Source organism: Zonotrichia leucophrys, chromosome Z, assembly GCF_028769735.1.
Source record: "Zonotrichia leucophrys gambelii isolate GWCS_2022_RI chromosome Z, RI_Zleu_2.0, whole genome shotgun sequence".
Classification (NCBI taxonomy): Eukaryota; Metazoa; Chordata; class Aves; order Passeriformes; family Passerellidae; genus Zonotrichia; species Zonotrichia leucophrys.
The window spans coordinates 74893775-74908111 of NC_088200.1; the positions used below are offsets into that span (position 1 = coordinate 74893775).

General features: G+C 54.3%; 1 long non-coding RNA gene across 1 annotated transcript; it reads right to left on the reverse strand.

Moving 5' to 3' along the window:
* Positions 1 to 4161: 4161 nt before the first annotated feature.
* Positions 4162 to 5691, reverse strand: LOC135459961 (uncharacterized). The gene is made up of 3 exons (XR_010443127.1): positions 5644 to 5691; positions 5349 to 5421; positions 4162 to 5178 (listed from the first exon to the last, which is right to left on the reverse strand). It is a non-coding gene; the product is annotated as an uncharacterized LOC135459961 (long non-coding RNA).
* Between the last annotated feature and the right edge of the window lie 8646 nt (positions 5692 to 14337).

The following is a 14337-nucleotide window of genomic DNA, read 5'->3' on the forward strand; positions in this document are numbered from 1 at the left end:
ACTGAGATAGTAGGTGAAGATGGAATATTGGCAATTAGGAATTGTTCCCTGGCAGGGTGGGCAGGCCCTGGCACAGGGTGCCCAGAGCAGCCGGGGCTGCCCCTGCGTCCCTGGCAGTGGCCGAGGCCAGACTGGACACTGGGACAGTGGGAGGTGTCCCTGCCATGGCAGGGCTGGCAGTGGGAGGGCTTTAAGTTTCCTTCCATGATTCCCCTCAACACTGGCAACACCCCCTTACTCTCATCCCTTTTCCCTCCCTGCCACCTCTATGCCCTCAGCCCCATGTTGGGATCCTTCCTTCGACAGCCCCAGACATCCTCTTCCCCTCAGCGCCTCACCCCTGGCCCCTTTCTCCTCACCCCGGGCCCTCCTTTCATGTCAGCCCCATCCCACTCTTTCCTTCACCCTGCGTACCCCTTCATCCCTCACTCCGGGCTCCCTTTCTCCTCATCCCGGGCTCTGGCTCTCTTTCCCCTGACCCCGGGCTCCCTCTCCCCTCAGCCCGGGCTCATTTTCCCCTCAGCCCGGGCTCCCTTTCCCCTCTGCCCGGGCTCTCTTTCCCCTCACTCCGGGCTCCCTCTCACCTCAGCCCGGGCTCATTTTCCCCTGATCCCGGGCCCCCTTTCCCCTCAGCCCGTCCCGCCTCCGCGGGAGGCCGGCGGAGGCGATTCTGCCCCTGAGGGCCGCCGGCGGCGGCGGCGGCGGCGGCGGCAGCGGCGACAGCGGGTTCTGGTCGAGGTGCCGGGCGGAGCGGGCAGCGTTCCCCTATGGCTGCGTGCATGTGCCGGACCGTGCTGCTGGCCGACTCCGGGCCCCGCGGGCAGCTGGGCGCGGGGCCGCTGCTGCGATGGATGGACGCCGCCGCCTGCCTTGAAGGTACGGCCAGCGGGGCCCGGCCCCGGCTCGCCCGGGAGCGGGAGGGGGCAGCCCCAGCCCGGGGGGAGGGAAGGTGTCAGCCCGTGGAAGGGACAGAGGGCTTTGGAGGTTGCACCGGGCAGGGTGGAAGGGGCCACAGTGGTCATCCTGTCCCGCCTCAGAGCCCGGGACACGGGATCGTACAGACTCTGCCGGGACGGGACGGGTGAGCTCCGCTACACACCCTCTATGGGCTGTGTGTTCAGTGTTCTCCGAAAAAGGTCATCATAGAATCACGGAATCCCCTGAGCTGGAAGGGACCCACAGGATCCAGGACCCAGTCCCACCTCAGCCCGGCACACACCCCCCAACAATCCCACCCTGGGCATCCCTGGAGCGCTCTCCAAACCCTCCTGGAGCTCTGGCAGAGCCTGTTCAGTGCCCCACCACCCTCTGGGGAAGAACCTTTCCCTCATGTCCACCCTGACAAAACTCCGTGTTCAGATGGAACTTCCAGGGCATCGTTTTCTGCCCCTTGCCTCATGTCGCATTGCTGTGCCCCACCAAGCAGACCCTGACACCTTTTTTGGACATTTGTGCATGTGCCAAAGAGATGAAGGGACGAAGGACCCTCTCACTCATCTCTTCCCGAGGCCGAGCAGACCCAGCTTCCCTCGAGAGGAGGATGCTCCAGTCCCCCAGTCATTCTGTATGCTGGAGCTCCACCTCTCTCTCGAGGAGCCCCCGAGATTTGGGGTCCAGTTGGGAACAGACACCAGGAGGGTGAGGCGTCAGATGGCACGGGAGAGCGAGGAAGGTGGTGGGAATGTGAGGATGAGGAGAATTTTAAAAAGGAGCAGCAGAAGGGAAGAAAAGAGGTGGTAAGAGATAAGCAAGGGAAAGAAGGAAAGTACTAATTTAAGGTTATTGGCACTTGTGTGCCAAAAAGAAGGAAAGGTGCCATTGCCTTGGCAGAGGATTGGGCTAAATGGATTCCATTCCAGCCCCTCAGTGTTTTAACCCTCAGAAGGGATTTTTTGAGCAGGGGCTGTGCTTTCCCCTCGTATTTTCAGAGTGAGGTCTTCAGATTTTGATATGAAACCTCTGATTTCTCTGAGCTGCTCATGTGATGCTCACTAAAAATACAGAGCTGCTGGGGAGTGAGAGCTCTTGCCTGTTGTGCAGTGCTGTTTTCCAGGCTTCCTCTCTCTTACCTCTGTCACACCCATTTTGGGGGGGTCCCATTTTAGGGAGGCTTCAGTTTTGGGAGCTGTCCCGTTTTTAGGGGGTCCCGGTTTTTAGGAGGGTTCCCTTTTTGGGGGTCCCAGTTTGGAAGGGAGTCCCTGTTTAAGGGGATTGGCTTTTTGGGGGGTCCCACGGGGGGCGTGTCCCATTCATGGAGGCTTGTCCACCTTTGGGGGGGCTGTCCAATCTTGGGGGGTCCTGTTTGGGGGGGCTGCCCCTATTTGGGGGTCCCATTTTGGGGGCGCTGTCCCATTTTGGGGGGCCTGTCCTTTTTTGGGGGATCCCGTTTTGGGGTGTCCCGTGGGGGGATGGTACCCATTTTGGGGGTGTCCCTTATTTGGGGGGCGGGGTCCTGCGGGGGGAGGGTGTGTCCCTGGTTTTTGGGGGTGTCCCATTCCCGCGTGGGGGTGTCCCTGTGTTTGGGGGGGCTGTCCCTGTATTCGGGGCTGTCCCTATGTTTGGGGGTGTCCCATCCCCGGGGGGCTGTCCCTTTCCCATGGGGGTGTCCCGTTTTTGCAGAGCTGTCCCTGTTTTTGGGGGTGCTGTCCCCATATTTGAGGGTGTGTCCCTAATGATGGGACTGTCCCTATTTTTTGGGGGGCTGTCCCTGTTTTTGGGGTATCCCTATTTTTGAGGGGTGTCCCTTTCCCATTTGGGGTCTCCCTATATTCGGGGCTCAGTCCCGTTTCCTGGGGGGCTCTCACACAGGCAGAGTGTCTCGAGTCTCTCCTGCCGCTCCCGGGGCTGATCCCGGGGCTGATCCCAGTGGGTCCTGGTGGTTCCCGGGAGTTTTGTCAGAAAAAACATCTCCATGAGGGGAGACCCCCCAGTTCCTGAGGGGAGACACCCCCAGGATCAGGCCCAATGACTAAATCATTATTTTTGGGGATTTTCCAGGGGAATATCTGTGTGTTTTGTGTGAAGGGAGACCCCCCCTCGGACTGCCCCTGAGGGATAAATCCCATTTTGGTGGGTTTTGTTAGGGAAACATCTGCATGTTCTGTGTGAGGGGAGACCCCCGGTTCCTGAGGGGATACACACCTGGGATTAGGCCCAATGAATAAATCTCGATTTTTTGAGGGTTTTCCAGAGAAATATCCATGTGTTCTGCATGAGGGGAAATCCCCAGGACTGCCTCTCATGGCTGAATCCTGATTTTGTGGGGTTTATCAGGGAAACATCTGTGTGTTCTGCGTGAGGGGAGACCCCCAGTTCCTGAGAGGAGAGACCCCCAGGACTGGGCCCAATTAATATTTTGGTGTTTTCCAGGGGAATGGCTGCGTGTTGATGTGAGGAGAGACCGCGAGACTGGTCCCAAGGGCTGAATCCCATTTTTGTGGAGTTTTGTCAGAGAAGAACATCTGCACGATCTGTATGAGGGGAGACCCCCAGAACCAGGCCCAATGACCGAATTCTGATTTTTTGGGGGGCCTTCCAGGGGAATGTCTGTGTGTTCTGTGTGAGGGGAGACCTCCTGTTCCTGAGGGGGGAGAGACCTCCACAACAAGGCCCAATGAATAAATCACAATTATTTGGTGTTTGCAAGGCGAATATCTTTGTGTTCTTTGTGAAGGGAGACCCCCGGTATTGTGATGTGTGTGTTAAGTTTATTGTATTACTCCCCCATTTTATGTATTGTTTCCCGCTGTTTAATGTAAATGGTTCTGCCCTCCCCCAGTTTAGCCCAGCCAGTTTTGTTGTTCCCATGGCAACTCCCGCCATTGGGGTTGTCAGTCCTTTTGGTTATATAATTTCTCCTCCCTCTTCTTCCTTTATATGTATATTGGTTTCTCCTCCCTGGGCCACCCCCAGTCAATCACCCCCCCACTCCTCCCAGGTTTCCAGAATCTTCTCCCCTCTGGGGGTTGTGGTTGGCTGAGGTCCCGGGGCCCCTCCCTTACTTCATGTTTATTGGTTCTCATCTGTTGCTTGTCATGTTTAGTTCACTCCCTTCCCTTCCCTGATTGGTTACTTGTTGTCAGGGTCCCTCCTAGTGGACAGATGACCTGATGGTTGGTAGGAATGATCTCAGAGTGCAAAAACCAACACGGTACCAGGGGGTTTGCAGTGATAACCAAATCAAATGTGATTTTATTGAAATAACTACAGCAAAAATGCAATAGAGGGATTAAGGGAGAGAAAAAGATAGAGAGAGAGAGAGAGGGGATATAGCTACCAACGCAGAGACGAAGTCCTTTGGTGCAGTCCAGCCGAGGGTCCGCCTGCTATGCTGGGGAGATCCCAAAGGCTCCAGCTAACTCAGAGGTTTTTATTACTGAAAATTGTGAGGGTGGGGGGGGGAAACAGATACAATAGGGAGCAGATGTAACAGGTAACCACAAACACCCCGCCTTCCCAGGTAGTGTACCTTTCCTCAGCATCTTTGAAACCACAGGAATAAAAACCAACAGGCTTTGTCAGACCCTCAGGACCCTGCTGCCAAATGTGTACTGAAGGCAGTGAGGAGGCAAATCCCCACTCCACCTGAAAGGGATCTCTAAGATGGATAGGGTCCAGTGCTTGGTGAGCTGTCACTTCAAGAATCAGCAATTGCAATGCTTCTTCCTGAGAAGAAGTCCAATCCCATTTTATTCTTTTTCTCTCTGTCCGTGCCCGGAACACAGCACGGAAGACAAGGGCAGCAGGGCCCTGCGTGTCCCCGGGCTCAGGTTTTGCGCTGCTTCAGCTCCACAGAGACACGGGTAAAGCAAACCCAAACAGTTTATTAAGGGAAAGCGAAGGTAAGGGGTGAGCTGGGAGGCAGAAAAGGGGATGGGCAGGGCCTGAGGGCTGCAGGGAGGGAGCTGCCAACAGGGAGAGAGATGGCAGGAGCTGCTGGAGCTTTCCACAGGCTCACTCTGAGCAGCCAGAGCTGTGCCTGGAGCTCCAGCTGGTCCACCCTGCTCTGCAGGCGGTCCCATCTTCGATGGGAACTGGAAATCATCGAAGGAGGCCGGTACAGGTACATCTGCTGCAGGAGACAAACGAAGTTCTGCAGATCTTCCTTTGAATTTCATCTGTATCCATGTGTTCATGCAGGATGGACTCTTGTCTTCCCTGAGGGCTTGAAGAGAAGAGCTGGAAGAGAGAGGAACAGAGCCAAGGTCAGAGGCCAGATTGAGGGAATCCAAGGAAAGCCTCCTGCCAGGGCCATCCCAGCCGGCTGCAGCGGCCCGGGCGTGGCTCCCGCTGTAGCCAGGGCAGCAGCCGGGCCGGGGGCAGGGAGGGGCGCGGGGCTGCTGGCTCACCCATGAACCTGAGGGCCGCCTCTCGCAGGGTCCTCGTTGGGCTCTCGGCCGCTCGGCTCTCGTCCTGCAGCAGCTGCGGGGAGCACCGACAGGGAAGGCTCAGCACGGGCTCTGCCCCTCGGCCGGGCTCTCCCTGCCCCCAGCACCGGCCGAGCCGGCCCGCACGGGCCAGGGCAGGGAGCGGCGTGTGGGGCGCAGGCTGGCGGGCCCTGCTGCGGCGCTGGGCAGGGCCACAGCGGCCAGGCCCCTGCACGGAGCACCGGGAGCAGGGCTCGGGCTCCCGGGCTGCCCTTACCAGGCTCTCAGCGAACCTCATCCGCCGCGCCTTCATCAGCAACTCCTCAAGGTCCCTCCTCCTCAGGAAGCGTGCCGCACAAAGCAGGGCTTGGAAAGAGGCCTGGAGAGCGGCAGAGAGCCGCAGGTGGCACCAGAGCCCAGGTGAGTCACACGGGAGCCGGCTCCCTGTGCCAAGGCCAGGGGAGGCTGGAGCCTGCGAGGTGCCAGGGATGCGGCAGCATCACACCAAACCTCACCTCGGCCACGTTCAGGTTCTCATCGTGCCAGTGCAAGAATAGAGGGAGCAGGCTCTGGTTCACAGTTGTTCAACGGGAACTATTCTTGGTCTTCACAGAAAAGTTCCTTCTCCTTGTCTGATTCCTAGGCTGTACTCTCGCAGGACAGGGAGTGCCCTACCATTTGCATCTCTTGAGATGAGGTTTATAGGCAGCAGGAAAAGAGCAATTCCTGAGGCAATCAGTGTCAAGTTGTGCATGCAGATAGCTCTGAAGCCTCTCTGTGCTTTTCACAAAGCATTCTCTGATGGGATTGCTGGCAGTGGGAGCCTTGGGCCTCATTGCAGAGAGCTGGATGCAGAGTGTGGGGAGCTGAGGTCATTTTCCCCCCAGGATCTTGTGAGGGCTGGATCTTGTCAGCAGTGGCTCAGTGGCTGTTTGTGATCCTGTCTGTTCTGTCTCTTGTGCTGCCTGTGCTTGGTTTGCTCCCTGCTTGCCCAAGGGAGCTGCAGGGAGCTGCAGTGCAGCAGGAATCTCATGGCCAGGTGTCCCCAGGCCTGACCCCTCTCTCTGTGTTGCAGTCCTTTCTCCGTGGTGCCGGCCACAGGAGCTCTGGGCGCTGGTGACACCATGCAGGTGACAGTGGCATTTCACCCGCTGGCCAGCGGTGCCCATTGCGGCTCCCTGGCCGTGTGCTGCAGCTCAGGTGAGTGCTGGGCCCTGCAGGGCACAGGACGGTTCTGCAGATGGCTCCCTCTGTCCCGTCCCTGCATTCCCTCCAGAGGTGCCTCCCCTGTTCACCTTTACCCCAAAGCAAACTGAGAACTCCTTGGCTGTGGATCAGAAAGTGGATCCCCTCTGACAGGCAAAGATTTTGGCCTCCTGTTTTACTGGCAGTTGCTGAGTGGAGGAAGGAGGATCCCTGATTCTCCACTACGGTGTGGCTGTGCCTGGGTGAAGTTGTATTTGATTCCTGGGCAGTGCTGTAGGTGAGGTCTCCATCAGACTCTCTCCAATGCAATGGATTTCTTGCACACCTCTGCCCATATGCTGCTTCTCCATTGGCATGCCACAGACCCTTTTTCTATGTGGCCCTTACACATAGATGTAGTTTCTGTCTAACAACATTTTCAGGCCCTCAAGTTCCTTTTTTGTGACAAATCAAAACAATTTTTTCCCTGTCCCCATTTCCCAGGCTGTTCAAGCTGTTGCAAACCTCTCACATCTATCTCCCATTTGATTTCTAGACTGAGGGATCCCATTCAGTCTTAATGTAGAAACTGCTCTGTACTCACTAATCTTTCCTTTGTCCCTTTCTTATTTGATTTGCAATGCTCCAGCTTGGTTTTTCAGATCAGAACAGTATAAAATATTTAAAGACTGGTGTGGCTGTGGGTTTGGACAGGGAGATGATTTTCATGGTGCTCATTCTGTAGTGGTTTGTCACATTGCAAAGCCAGGCTGGTTGTGTTTCCTCACCTGTGTCCCCTCCTGCTGTGGGCTGTCACTTCACTTGTTCCTCTGGGCCTCCTTTTGCTGCCCACCTGTCCCCAGGCATATTTGCTGGTCAGCAAGAAGGGATCCAAGGGATCAGGAGAGACAGGAGTCTCCTGGGATGCCTGGGGAGAGCCTGGGCAAGGCAGGACTGAGCAGGGCTCCTCAGCCCTGTCACCTGAAGGACTTGGATGCAGAAATCCCGGTGATCTGAGTGGGTCACCGGAGCACATGGACCAATCTCCCTGTCCATCCTGTCACCTTGGGGCCAAATCTCTACAAACACCCTCAGAAATAAGGTGTTTTAGGAGGTGCCCAGGACATCCTCACGCTGTACACACAGAGCTGAAGGATGTGATCAATGGAGTGGTCCACAGAACTGCTCCTTCAGCGCAAAACTGGGACACTTTCTTCTGTGCCCTGTGCTTTGCTCTGTTCCTTGTGCTTCCATCAGCCAGTGAGCTGAGCAAAGACTCCCCTTTGCTTTGTTCCAGGTGAAGAAAGAATCCACACAAAGCTCCAGGGAGAAGCTGTAGATGTCAACATTGGGCTGAGCACAAATTCCGTGGAGCTTGACAAGACTTTCACCAGCATGTCAAGCCACAGAACCCTGTTCATTGAAAACAGGAGTAACATCACAGCCCACTTCCAGTGGAAGGCTTTTGCGACTGAGGAAGAAGAGAATGAAGAGAAGAGAAGGTTGGTTTGAAAGATGCATTTCAGTGAGATACAGGCCCACGACTGAGCTAACATGTGGCCTAAGGGGATGTTGGTGCTTTTGAATGGTTTAGGCCAAGTAAACCATGCCCAGCACTGGGGTGTGTATCCCTGGGCTTCAGGAGCTCAGCACTCAGCATTCCAGGTCATTTCTACTCCAACCAGGGATGGCATTTTGGGAAGGAAAGGTTGATTGTGATGACTGGATTTCCTCCAGGTTCTAATTGGGCTCTTGTCTCTCTTATCTTCTTTTGCTCTTGTGAAAGGCAGAGTAGGAAACTGGGTAGGTCCGAAATGGAAGGAACAAAGAGTGATGCTGCTAACACGTAGCTGCAAGCCAGCTTTGTCTCCCCTTGCCAGGGAAGTGCTGCAGTGGGTGCTCTGTGATCTTTCTGTGCCCCCCCGAGCAGCTCAGTGGGAGGAAAAGCCACTTGAAATGGCTGGTTGATTCTCCCTCAGCTGTGGCAGAGGCTTTGAGGCAGGAGGTTCTCTGGAGGGATTCTGGCTTTGGAAACCTCTGCTGAGCTTGCAGGTGTGGAGTGAAACTCCCTGCTGGGCCAGGGAACAGCAAGTTGTCCTCTGATCCCTGTGGGACCCTCGTGGCTTGGGCTCAGCCTTTGCTGGCGAGCTGCTGCTGCTCCTCCCCAAGTGCTTTGCTCTCCTGCGCTCACACTTCTCTCTGCAAATCTGTGGCTCATGAAACCATCTGCTGGCCTTGTCTCTCCCTGGGGCTGCAGGCAGTGTTTGCTGTGGCTGCCCAAAGAGGTGTCCCAGGAAAACTTCCCAGAGGAGAAAGAAACAGAGAAGGTGAAGGGAGATCACAGTGCCCTCCTGAGCAGCATGGTCCAGGAGAAGATGGCAAAGGTGCAAGACGACCCCATGCTGTTCTCTGATGACATTTTTTTCATTGAGCCAATGGTAAGTGATAGCTGAGAACATTCTCTTCCTCCTTCTCTTCCTCCTCCTCCTTCTCCTCCCACCCACCCTACTCCCTACACCCACCCCTTCCCCGGCTGCGGTCACTGGGAGATCCTCAGCTGGCTCCATGTGCTGGCAGGGAGGACATGGAGTTTCTGGTGAGGCTGCAGGGCTCGCTGCTGAAAGCATTTGTGCCCTGCAGGCTCCAGGCAGGGCTGGGGGCCTGACAAAGCCCAGCTCTGCTGCCAGGCTCGAGCTCAAGGCAGTGCCTGTGTGTCCTGTCAGTGTCCCTGGGAGCAGTTCTTGTAGGCAGGGGCTCCCCCGAGGCTGTTGGAGCACTGCCAGCTCACACACTGACCTGAAGCTTGCAATTGTTCCCTGGCAAAAGTAGGCCAAATTCAGCCCAAGGTTAATGACAGAAATGCCAATCCCCTCCTGTAACCATGCCTTGCACTATTTCTGAGTGTCCCTTCCAGCGTCATCTGTGAGCCTGGACACAAGGGTGGAAGGTTGAAATGGGCCTTTGGAGTTGTCCTGCACACAGGGACAGAAAACCTTTTCCTTTTCTGGTGATGCAAGCAAACTGCCACGTGCTCCCATCATCCAGAGCCTTGATTCTGAGTACTGGCATATCAAAGGAAGGGGACCAGGACACCAGTTGGTTCATCACAGGCCCCATCCAGTCCGGTCCCGGTCCAGTTTATTGAAGAAAGTATCAAACACTTATACAGTAAATAATAAGCTTATGAATATTCTGTAAGCCAAGCAATCTATTGGTTAAACTATACCATGAACTCTTCCTCATTCCCTAAGGGGTTACATCTCTCTTTTCTCATGTCTCTTTCACTGTTTGTTATCTTACTACAGCCAGGCCCAAGGACACGCTATCTTTGCAGGTGCAGGAGTTGGAATTAGCCACGGTTTTGTACTTTTCCAGTCCTTAGCCAGCCAAACTCCCAACACTGGCATTGTGAGAGATGATGAATGCCTGGTGTGTGCACAGTGCAACATCCCTTCTCATCTTGGAGTAAACCCTAGAATAATGCCAGCCTCTGCTTTCTTTCAGTACAGGTTAAACTAATATTTTTATTTCCAAGGAAGGGGATCATGTTCTCTTCTTGGTTACAGCTATGGCCCATCTAAGGGCACAGTGGCAGGGCACAGTGGCAGTTGCATCACTGTAGATGACAGCAGCATGATGTGCCCAAGAGCTTGTGTCAGAGCAGCAGGAATATTGTGGAGAGTGGGAGCTGATCAGCTGAGCATTGAGAGCTGTGTTGGGCTGGGTTTGGAGTGTTTCCTTGGCTCCTTGTGTTGTTCACTCATCACTGATGCTCTAAACAAAGGCTTACAGGAGGGTGTTGAAAACAAGCAATGTGAAGTTTGCAGAGCAATGTTTTGCTGTCTCTTTCTGCTGTAGGAGGGAGAAATCGGGCCGAATTGTTCGGCTGAAATCAAGGTGACCTTCAAACCCCTGGAAGCACTGGAGTATGGAAGTGTGGCTTACTGCAGCATCTCAGGTGCAGCTCCTTTGCTCTGCCTCTCTCTCCCTCAGTGAAGCCATGGTGCCAGCCTGAGCCCACTGGGCTCCCATGGAAGTGCTGGGAAGGGTCCCTGGTCAGCAGGGCAGTGCTGGCACATCCCCCCTGGCCCTGCAGCTGCCAGGGAGTCTCCCGTGCCAGGCCAGGGCTCAGAATGCTGTGTGTGCCTGACTGATCCCAGAACAGCCCAGGCAGTGCAGGGAGAGGTTTTCATGCCATGGCTTTGCCAGCATTCCCTCAAAGGCCAGAGAGCTCCAGAGCAGAACAGCTTCAGTGAACAAGCACTCAGCCCCTGCAGGCCCCTGGCCTCCAGGATGGCTCCATTTGCCATGGATCCATCATCAGGAAGCAGGAGCTGAGTTAGAAATGGGCTCCCTGAGCCTGGACCACCTCCCAGTGCCCAGACAGCAGCAGAGCAGAGGGGGCTGAGCCCCCCTGAGCCCGGGCTGTTGGTAGAGGGAGCAGCCTTGGCCAGCAGCTGCTGCTCTCCCTGTGTGGCAGTTGTCACCTTGCAGCTCTCAGTCTGTGGAAACAGAACACAGTGCTGAGTGTCACAAGGGGAGCACTTGGGCAACAAAGTCCTGTGCTCCTGGGCCAGGGAGTTTGGGAATTGCCAAACTCTGTTTGGCAGGAGCTTTGTGCCTGCACTGAATGGATTTCAAAGCTCCTCTAGGTGCATGGGAAGGAAACCACAGAATCACAGTATGGTAAGGATGGAATGGACCTTAAAGATCATCCAGTCCCAAGGCCCCTGCCATGGGCAGGGACACCTCCCCCTAGAGCAGGTAGCTCCAAGCCCCATCCAGCCTGGCTTGGAACACTTGCAGGGCTGGAACCTCCACAACTTCCCTGGGGAACCTGCTCCAGTGCCTCACCACCCTCACAGGAAAAATTTCTTCCCTAATATCTATTCTAAATTTCCTTTCTTTCAATTTCTACCCATTACTCCCTGACCTGTCACTACAGGCACCAGAGATGTTTTAAACTCAGCAAACTGGTGGCTCAAATTGGAAAGCAGCCCAGGGAATGGGTTAGAAATTGCAAGTCAGCCTCAGGGGATATGTCCTGAGGGAAGAGAAGGGTCCATATCTTCTCCTGCAGCATCAGGAGCTGGTTGCGTCCAGCTCAGAGTCGGGGACTAGCACTGAGGCAGCCTGGAAAATGCAGTGGAGCAGAGGGAATGATTGTACTGCAATGGACATCTCTCCCCAGGCCGTGAGAGCAGGCTGCCCCTGCAGCTCAGAGGGGAAGGCCAAGGACCCTTGGTTGAACTCAGCTCTCAGACTCTGAACATTGGGAACGTTTTTGTCAACACCCCCCATGTCTATGAGGTGAGCAGCAGGGCTTGGGATGGATCCTGATGGCTCCTGAGGCAGCAGCAAGCCTGGGCAGCTGTGAGCAGGGAATATTTGATGGACTGCTGAAATCTGGGGGGTCACCAAGATGTGTCAGTTGTTCCTGAAGCCCCAGTCCCTGCTTTTGGGCAGCCTTCCTTTGGGATCAGCTGGGAGGCTTCCTGCAAAACAACCCCTTGACACATGAAACCAAGCCTGGGTCAAAAAGCTGCATCTTCAGAGGTTTTTGTGGCAGTGCCAGACACAAGGCACCTTTGGACTGGGCTCTGCAGAAGCAGCTGCAACAAACTGGCTGCCTTTGAGCTTCAGCCTGTGGAGAGCCTGGTTCAAGCATGGCGTAAAGAAAGAGGCCATGAAAGGATTCAGCTAAAGGAAAAAAGCAGCCTTTCCCAGGCTTGATTCTGTATAATTAAGGTTCTCAGCCACCTTTTATATAGACAACAAGATTCTCAGACCGTTCTGTCCTTTGCTGCTACTGAGATCAGACCACTCTGGGAATAGAGATGAAGGTTTTGAGAACCTTTCATATCATGGTGTGAACACTGATCTTGGTTTCAGTGAACTAACTTCAGGTATTGTAAACAAAAGGAGGAGCTGAAGTTTTCTCTACAACCTATCAGGAGCTCAGATTTTGCAATATGCGTGAAGTGAATTAACACTGTTATAAAAGGTGCCTGATTGATGAATAAAGTGGAGTAGATGCTGATCAATAAGGGTGGATCTCTCCCTCCGACTTCAATGTCAGCCCACTGCCAACAGCTCCCAGCCAAATGTCTCCTGCTTATTGCTGCAATCACAGGAAATCCTTGGGAGTTCTCTCCCTTGCTGACCAGTCCCTCACCACACTTCAGCCTCGGTGCATCTCTGGCTCTAGAAAGAGAGAAGTGTTCCTGGGAATAAAGCAAAGGGTTTTTCTACCTATTTGCCTCCCCCCCAGTAGAGTCAAGCTTGCAAAAACTTCATGAGACAGCAACTGAAAGAGGTAGAAAATGAGGCATTGCATCATGGCAGACACTTCCAAAAGCTTGGCTGTGGAAGGGAAAGACATGCTTAGTTTTCTCACCAAAAGATGGTGCTGTCTGTACGTTTTGATGCTGATGCCTCATTCTCAATGTATTGTTTTCATGGTCTGGGAAAAGGTGAATGAGCAGATGGTGCTGTTGGAGCTGTGCTCACTGGGGCAGCAGCAGCTCCGGGGTGATTCCCTAGGCAGCTGCAATCAGCCCACGTTGCTCTCAGGGCCAGCTCTCAATGCGCTTGGTGCTGCTGAGCAGAGGGGCACTGCTCTGTGTCCATGGGATAAGCCAGGGCGACTGCAGTTCTGTGGAGTTGCCACTGCTCTGCATGAAAACCCAAAGGCAGAACTTGTCCTGTTGTATCTTTGGACTTCTGCCATTTAGCAGCACAAAGCATCTTCTGTCTTTTCTGGGTGTTCATTGCATCATTAGACAATAACTCACAAGAAGGGAAGATTCCACATGTATTTCCATTTTGCTTTCTTGCTGCTGCAGGTGAAACTGATGAACCAAGGAGCTATTGATGCTCCCTTCACCTGTCTCCCTTCAGCCACCAACCTGGGCTTGTGTTTCAAGTTTGCCCCCGAGGAGGGCATCATTGCAGCAGGTGGGAGCCAGGCTGTGCAGATCTCCTTCAGTGCCACCGTGCTGGGGAGCTTTGAGGAGCAGTTCCAGTTCAGTGTGGCTGGATCTCCTGTGCCTGCCATCCTAACCATCAAGTAAGGACCCTGGGAGCTGGGTGGGCACATCTGTGCCTGTCTCTGGGACATCCCCCAGCTGCCTCCTTTTGGGGTGGAGCAGAGGAAAAAGTGTTGGATCTCAGGATCTCAGTCCTGAGGTGCTGAGCCACCGAGACCACCTTGGGGGGCTCGGGAGTCCTGGAATGTTGCCAGAAGTGTCTGGTGGCTGGACTTTGGTCCTACACAGGATGAGGATAGGAGGACTTTCACCGGGGTGAATGGTGAAGGGATTAGTTAATTAGAGGGTGAGACACAGGGTTTAGGATTTATGTACAGGGGGGTTTGGAGGAGTAAGATGGAGGAATTGGGGTGTGTCCTGTCCTTCTTCTTCTTCTTCTCCTCCATCTTCTTTGGTGATGGTGGCACCTTTGGATTGGTTATTACTGAGAGTGCACCGAGTTATAAGAATAAATGGTATTGGGGAAAAATGATAAATATTGTACACGTAACCATGGGTATAAAGATACGTGGCGGTCCGGAGGACGGCACAGTGTGCTCATGGCTGGCTGCTGAGCAGATCTTTGTTCGGCTGAAAGAAAATCTTTTAGATAAACAATTAATAAACATAAAAACCGAAAGAAGAACTGAAGCCTCTTCTCGTCCTTCGATACGCGGGCTGCCCCAAGGCCACCCCGGGCCTTTCCAGGCCCCTCAAACAGCCGAGATAACCGGACAATTCCTTAGCAAGAGAAAAGT